Genomic DNA, 8,096 nt, shown 5'->3' with positions numbered 1-8,096 from the left:
CTCTCCAGATTCCAGATAGACAGGTGCATGATGCCTGAGAACTTTGGTCAAGTCAAGACCGCACAGCTGCATCACTTCGGTGATGCAAGTGAATAAGGTTATGGCATGGCAAGCTATCTTAGGTTCACAAACGGTATGGAAAAGGTTCACATTGCATTCATACTGGGGAAATCAAGGGTGACTCCACTCCAGCAGATGACAATCCCCAGACTGGAACTTGCTGCAGCAACATTGGCAGTGCGAGTGGACAGGATTTTAACCAACAATTCAGTTTAAAGAAAAATAAGTGCTCAGTAAAAAACAGATAAGTAAAAAATATCAATAAAAATAACAAAGTTAAAGAGCAACAGTAAAATACTAGTAGCGAGGCTATATACAGGAGGTACCGGTACAGAGTCAATGTGCAGGGGCACAGGTTAGTCGAGGTACTTGAGGTAATATATACATGTAGATAGTGTAAGGTAACTATGCATAGATAATAACCAGAGAATATTAGCAGCAGTCTGGGTAGCCATTTGAATAGCTGTTCAGTCTTATGGCTAGGGGGTAGACGCTGTTAAGAATCCTTTTGGACCTAGACTTGGAGCTCCGGTACCGCTTGCTCTGCAGTAGCAGAGAGAACAGTCTATGACTTGGGTGGCTGGAGTCTTTGACAATTTTTAGGGCCTTACTCTGACACCGCCTGGTATGTAAGTCCTGGATGGCAGGAAGCTTGGCCGCAGGCATGTACTGGGCCATACGCACTGCCATCTGTAGTGCCTTGAGGTCGGAGGCCGAGCAGTTGCATACCAGGCAGCTCTCGATGGTGCAGCTGTAGAACTTTTTCTAGGATCTGAGGACCCATGCCAAATCTTTTCAGTCTCCTGAGGGGGAATAGGCTTTGTCGTGCCCTCTTCACAACTGTCTTGGTGTGTTTGGACCATGATTGTTTGTTGGTGATGGACACCAAGGAACTTGAAGCTCTCAACCTGCTCCACCACAGACCCGTCAATGAGAATGTTGGTGTGCTCGGTCCTCCTTCTCCTGTAGTGCACAATCTTCTCCTTTGTCTTGATCACGTTGAGAGAGAGGTGGTTATCCTGGCACCATTGTTCTTGATGATTAGGCCTACCCCACTGTTGTGTTGTCGGCAAACTAAATGATGGTGTTGGAGTCATGCCTTGCCATGCAGTCATGGGTGAACAGGGAGTACAGGATGTGATTGAGCACGCATCCCTGAGGGGCCCCTTTGTTGAGGATCAGCGTGGCAGATGTGTTGTTACCTTTCCTTACCACCTGGGGGAGGCCCGTCAGGATGTCCAGGATCCAGTTGCAGAGGGAGGTTTTTCGTCCCAGGGTCCTTTGCTTAGTGATAAGCTTTGAGGACACTATGGTGTATAACGCTGAGCTGTAGTCAATGAATAGCATCCTCATGTTTGTGTTCCTTTTGTCCAGGTGGGAAAGGGTAGTGTGAAGTGCAATAGAGATTGCATCATCTGTGGATCTGTTGGGGCGGTATGCAAATTGGAGTGAGTCTAGGGTTTCAGGCATGATGGTGTTGATGTGAGCCATGGCCAGCCTTTCGAAGCACTTCATGGCTACAGACGTGAGTGCTACCTGTCTGTATTCATTTTGTCAGGTTACCTTAGTTTTCTTGGGCACAGGGACAATGGTGGTCTGCTTGAAACATGTTTGTACTACAGTCTCTGTCAGGGACAGGTTGAAAATGTCAGCGAAGCCATTTGCCAGTTATTTTGGTATTTTATTTGGATCCTCATTAGCTGTTGCAAAATCAGCAGCTACTCTTCCTGGAGTCTACACAAAACATGACACATATTACAGAATGACAATGCATAACAACAATAGACAAGAACAGCTCAAGGACAGAACCACATACATTTATGGTCAAGGCATGCTTGGAGTAAACGTCCTGGTAATCCGCCTGGCCCCGCAGCCTTGTGAATGTTGACCTGTTTGAAGGTCTTACTCACTTTGGCTACAGAGAGCGTAATCACACAGTCGTCCAGAACAGCTGATGCTCCCATGCATGTTTCAGTGTTGCTTGCCTCAAACCGAGCATAGAAGTAATTTAGCTCACCTGGTAGGCTCGAGTCAATGGGCAGCTCACTTTGGCTAATAGGACTAATGGTAGAGGCAGATAACCTACTCACCATTGGATCCTTACAAGGCACCCCGACCTACAGTACGTCCCCGATATCTCAGTTTCTTTCTCCTGCGAATGATGGGGATGTTGGCCTTGTCGGGTATCTGAAGTAATTCCTTCGCATCCGACTCGTGAAGGAAAAATATGTTTATCCAGTACGAGTTTGTCCAGTACGAGCTGTCCTAATATCCAGAAGCTCTTTTTGGTCATAAAAGATGGTGGCAGAACCATTATGTACAAAATAATTTACAAATAACACACACAATAGCACAATTGGTTAAGAGCCCGTAAAACGGCAGCCGTCTCCTATAACGCCATTCATATAGAGATCATCCGTTCACCTACTCTGGATCTCTCAAATACATGGTGTAAGGAAAGGAAACTAAAATCTCAAATTTGGACTCATCAGACCAAAGGACACATTTCCACTGGTCAAATGTCCTTTGCTCGTGTTTCCTGTCTCAAGCAGTTCTCTTCTTATTATTGGTGTCCATTAGTATTGTTTTCTTTGCAGCAATTTGACCATGAAGGCCTGATTCACACAATCTCCTTTCAACAACTGATGTTGAGTTGTGTCTGTTACTTGAACTCTGAAGCATTTATTTGGGCTGCAATATCTGAGGATGGTAACTCTAATGAACTCATTCTTTGCAGCAGAGGTAGCTCTGGGTCTTCCTTTCATGTGGCGGTCCTCATGAGAGCCAGTTTCATCATAGCGCTTGATGGTTTTTGTGGCTGCACTTGAAGAAACTTTAAAAAGCTCTTGACATTTTCCTTGAATGACTGACCTTCATGTCTGCATTGTATTATGGACTGTCATTTCTCTTTGCTTATTTTAGCTGTTCTTGCCATAATATGGACTTGGTCTTTTACCAAACAGGACAATCTTCTGTATACCACCACTACCTTGTCACAACACAACTGATTGGCTTAAACGCATTATGAAGGTTAGCAATTCCACAAATTAACTTTTAACAAGGCACACTTGTTAGTTGAAATGCATTCCAGGGGACTATTGCATGAAGCTGGTGGAGAGAATGTCAAGAGTGTGCATAGCTGTTATTCAAGTCAAAGGGTGGCTACTTTGAAGAATCTCAAATATGATTCCATATGTGTTATTTCATAGTTTTGATGTCTTCACTATTATGCTACAATGTAGAAAATACTAAAATTAAATCTTCTTAAGGCTAGGGGGCACGTCCGGATGAAAAGTTTGCCAAAAGTAAACTGCCTGCTACTCAGGCCAAGAAGCTAGGATATGCATATTATTAGTATATTTGGATAGAAAATACTCTGAAGTTTCTACAACTGTTTGAATGATGTCTGAGTATAACAGAACTTATTTGCCAGGCAAAGCCCTTTTTTTTGAGGTCACTCTCTTTTCAATGAGGTTTCAATGGGAATCTAGAATTCTAAGGCAGTTGCTAACAAATATGTACAGTGCCTTGCGAAAGTATTCGGCCCCCTTGAACTTTGCGACCTTTTGCCACATTTCAGGCTTCAAACATAAAGATATAAAACTGTATTTTTTTGTGAAGAATCAACAACAAGTGGGGCACAATCATGAAGTGGAACAACATTTATTGGATATTTCAAACTTTTTTAACAAATCAAAAACTGAAAAATTGGGCGTGCAAAATTATTCAGCCCCCTTAAGTTAATACTTTGTAGCGCCACCTTTTGCTGCGATTACAGCTGTAAGTCGCTTGGGGTATGTCTCTATCAGTTTTGCACATCTAGAGACTGACATTTTTTCCCATTCCTCCTTGCAAAACAGCTCGAGCTCAGTGAGGTTGGATGGAGAGCATTTGTGAACAGCAGTTTTCAGTTCTTTCCACAGATTCTCGATTGGATTCAGGTCTGGACTTTGACTTGGCCATTCTACACCTGGATATGTTTATTTTTGAACCATTCCATTGTAGATTTTGCTTTCTGTTTTGGATCATTGTCTTGTTGGAAGACAAATCTCCGTCCCAGTCTCAGGTCTTTTGCAGACTCCATCAGGTTTTCTTCCAGAATGGTCCTGAATTTGGCTCCATCCATCTTCCCATCAATTTTAACCATCTTCCCTGTCCCTGCTGAAGAAAAGCAGGCCCAAACCATGATGCTGCCACCACCATGTTTGACAGTGGGGATGGTGTGTTCAGCTGTGTTGCTTTTACGCCAAACATAAAGTTTTGCATTGTTGCCAAAAAGTTCAATTTTGGTTTCATCTGACCAGAGCACCTTCTTCCACATGTTTGGTGTGTCTCCCAGGTGGTTTGTGGCAAACTTTAAACGACACTTTTTATGGATATCTTTAAGAAATGGCTTTCTTCTTGCCACTCTTCCATAAAGGCCAGATTTGTGCAATATACGACTGATTGTTGTCCTATGGACAGAGTCTCCCACCTCAGCTGTAGATCTCTGCAGTTCATCCAGAGTGATCATGGGCCTCTTGGCTGCATCTCTGATCAGTCTTCTCCTTGTATGAGCTGAAAGTTTAGAGGGACGGCCAGGTCTTGGTAGATTTGCAGTGGTCTGATACTCCTTCCATTTCAATATTATCGCTTGCACAGTGCTCCTTGGGATGTTTAAAGCTTGGGAAATCTTTTTGTATCCAAATCCGGCTTTAAACTTCTTCACAACAGTATCTCGGACCTGCCTGGTGTGTTCCTTGTTCTTCATGATGCTCTCTGCACTTTTAACGGACCTCTGAGACTATCACAGTGCAGGTGCATTTATACGGAGACTTGATTACACACAGGTGGATTGTATTTATCATCATTAATCATTTAGGTCAACATTGGATCATTCAGAGATCCTCACTGAACTTCTGGTGAGAGTTTGCTGCACTGAAAGTAAAGGGGCTGAATATCAACCAGATTTCTTTTCTACGTATTCCTTAAGGTGCCTACAGCATTTTGACGTAGTTTCACGCCTTTATGTTGAAGAATGAGCGTAAACGACTACATTGCGTAAGTGGCCAGCTGAGGGCTCTGAGTGATTCTTGCGTAAAAGACAGAGGTAGTCATTTTTCCTCTCACTCCTACTGAAAAGGCAAGTGTTCCGGTTGATATATTATCAAATAGATATTTGAAAAACACCTCGAGGTTTGATTATGAAAAACATTTGCCATGTTTCTGTCGATATTATGGATATAATTTTGAATTGTCGTGACCGCTATTTCCGGTGGATTACTCAACATAACGTGACAAACAAACGGAGGTATTTTGGGTATAAAAATAATCTTTATGGAACAAAAGGAACATTTGCTGTCTAACTGGGAGTCTCGTCAGTGAAAACATCCGAAGATCAAAGGCAAACGGTCAATTTGATTGCTTTTTTGCTTTGATTCTTTATTTTTTATTATTTTTTATTTTAACTTTATTTACCTAGGCAAGTCAGTTAAGGGCTTGTAAGTAAGCATTTCACTGTAAAGTTGTATTCGGCGCATGTGACAAATTCCCACTGTGAAGCATGGAGGAGGATGTGTGATGGTGTGGGGGTGTCTTGCTGGTGATACTGTGATGTATTTAGAATTCAAGGCACACTTAACCAGCATGGCTACCACAGCATTCTGCAGCGATACGCCATCCCATCTGGTTTGTACACAGTGGGACTATAATTTGTTTTACAACACACCTCCAAGCTGTGTACGGGCAATTTGAGCAAGAAGGAGAGTAATGGAGTGCTGCATCAGAAGACCTGGCTTCCACAATCATCCGACCTCAACCCAATTGAGATGGTTTGGGATGAGTTGGACCGCAGAGTGAAGGAAAAGCTGCCTTCTTCGGGCATTTCATCTCCAACTCCTCTCTTAATGTACCTAAAGTCTGTGGATTATGTATTCGTAAATAAATTGGAGAAAGACTACTGTTTAAGTATTGTGGACAGTTTGTAATTACTTGTGAATTAAATTAAAGTATAGTGGCAGGTGGGGCTCACTTGGTGAGAGTGGGTCCACTAAAAGACTGAAGTGAGATGAGTGGATGCACCACACAACCCTGTCCCAATCCCTCGGATAGAGCCCATCTCCACTCTCACCAATAACCACCATTGGATCTTAGCTGTAATGGCAAACAAGGAATAATAATGAATCAATAACCTCTCCTAATTTGACCAACATTTATTCATTTTACAGCAGGTTTGCAAGTTACAAAAATAAATACAATTTCATTGTAGTATAGATAAATCCTTCCTTTCTTCTCTCTCAAGCCAAGCTTATCCATTCCTACCTCCCCCTCACCTCCCATCCTTGCGCACCCTTCCCCACCAATCCAAGCTTGTACAAAGCACCTATCCTTGCCCACTCTTATTATACATTCCATGAAGGGCTAAGGGCATTAAAGCCTCCCCTGCATCACATTCCACATCTGTGGAGTACAACAAGCAGGTCTCCCTAAATAATATGCCACCATTGGAACCTTTAGCACTATCCAATCCTTGTGCTCTTGTACTGTTATTTTGACACTTGACAAGTGTTGTCAGATACATCGGAAGGTTCTGCAGGAGCCCATTGTAAATAAATACATTTTATCAAAATGTATTTATTTAACTGCATAAACCTAATGACAAGTTAAAGTGTACAGTTAGCTAGCTAACGTTAGCTAGCTGGCTCGCTAGCTACTGTTACATGTATGATCTTATTATTCAGAGCCATTTACTTGACTAGTTATAGCCTACTGTTAGCTAGCTGACATTGAATCTGGTTGGTTAGCAACCGAATCTGCAGGGTATTAACATCAGGAGTTGGGATTATGGTAAATTGTTTAGCTAGCTACATGTCTTTACAAAAGACTCCACTATGCAGTTGTCCATTTCAATAGCATGTCACTGCAACAGCTGTTGATAGACGTACTAGCTGGTATATTCGCTCTGGCTATCTATTCGGATTTCAGACAACGGTAAGATAGTCTAGCTAGCTACATTTTCAGATATTACACTTTTCTAATTTTGACATGAAGTCTTTTCATTTCAAGTTAAAGTGTACTGTTAATTAACTAGCTAACGTTATTTGGCTGGCTCGCTATGATCTTATAATTTGTATCTCAGAGCCACTGGTTATAGCCTAATGTTAGCTAACTAACACTGAACCAGGTTTGTTAGATACCTGCAGATTCATACAGGGTAGTAACATCATTAGTTGGGATTATGGTCCATTGTTTACCTAGCTAGCTAGCTGGCCGTGTCAGTAACCATCAGCAAAAAAGCATAACTAAATTATTGCCAGCAGCACAGTTAGTCATCAATGGCCTGGATAACATAAAAACAGCCTAACCAGCTCTGCTAAGGCGAGTAAAATGGTCAGAGTTGTGTTCTCTCATTACGTGTCTGGAAGTACCTAGCAAGCTAGCCAATGTTAGCCAGTTAGCTTGGGTGCATGACCGCCGTTGTGAGGTCAGAATGTTCGGATCAACCCTACTCATCGGCCAGAGCGTCCAGTGTGCGCTCTGAACGGTCCGAGAGCAAAACGCTCTAAATTTACAAATGGACAATCTGACAGCACAGTTGCAGTCACCAACACTCTGGATAATATAACAGCTCTGCTTGGGTGAATAATGTTCAGTGAGCTGTTCTCTCATTTGTGTCTGGAAGTCGCTAGCAAGTTAGCTTGTGTGCTTGACTGCTGTTAGTACAGAACGCTCGGATAAACCCATGAAGAGATGGGTGGGGCTAAAGCTTAAGAGGGTGTGAACAATGCTGAATGGGTGTAGACAAAGAGGGCTCTCCAATAGTAGTACCAAAACATACCATTTTGTAGCTCTGAGTCTCTACTTTTATCCAATGTAAAAAACACAATTTCAAATTTTGCTACATAAGACTGATTTGAGCCAGTCGGTCACAGAGATTTTGGCCTTTACTATTAAAACCCATAGAAACGCATCGAATAACACATTCCTAAACGGCAAAAAGAACAATAAAAATAATAATAATTAAGAAACAAGGGTTTGAAGTGACTGTCCTAAATCTA

The sequence above is a fragment of the Oncorhynchus mykiss genome, chromosome 2 (assembly GCF_057628025.1).
Source record: "Oncorhynchus mykiss isolate SJ-2025 chromosome 2, ASM5762802v1, whole genome shotgun sequence".
Taxonomy (NCBI): domain Eukaryota; kingdom Metazoa; phylum Chordata; class Actinopteri; order Salmoniformes; family Salmonidae; genus Oncorhynchus; species Oncorhynchus mykiss.
The sequence above is the reverse complement of the archived record's forward strand: the minus strand, read 5'-3'. Positions refer to the sequence as shown.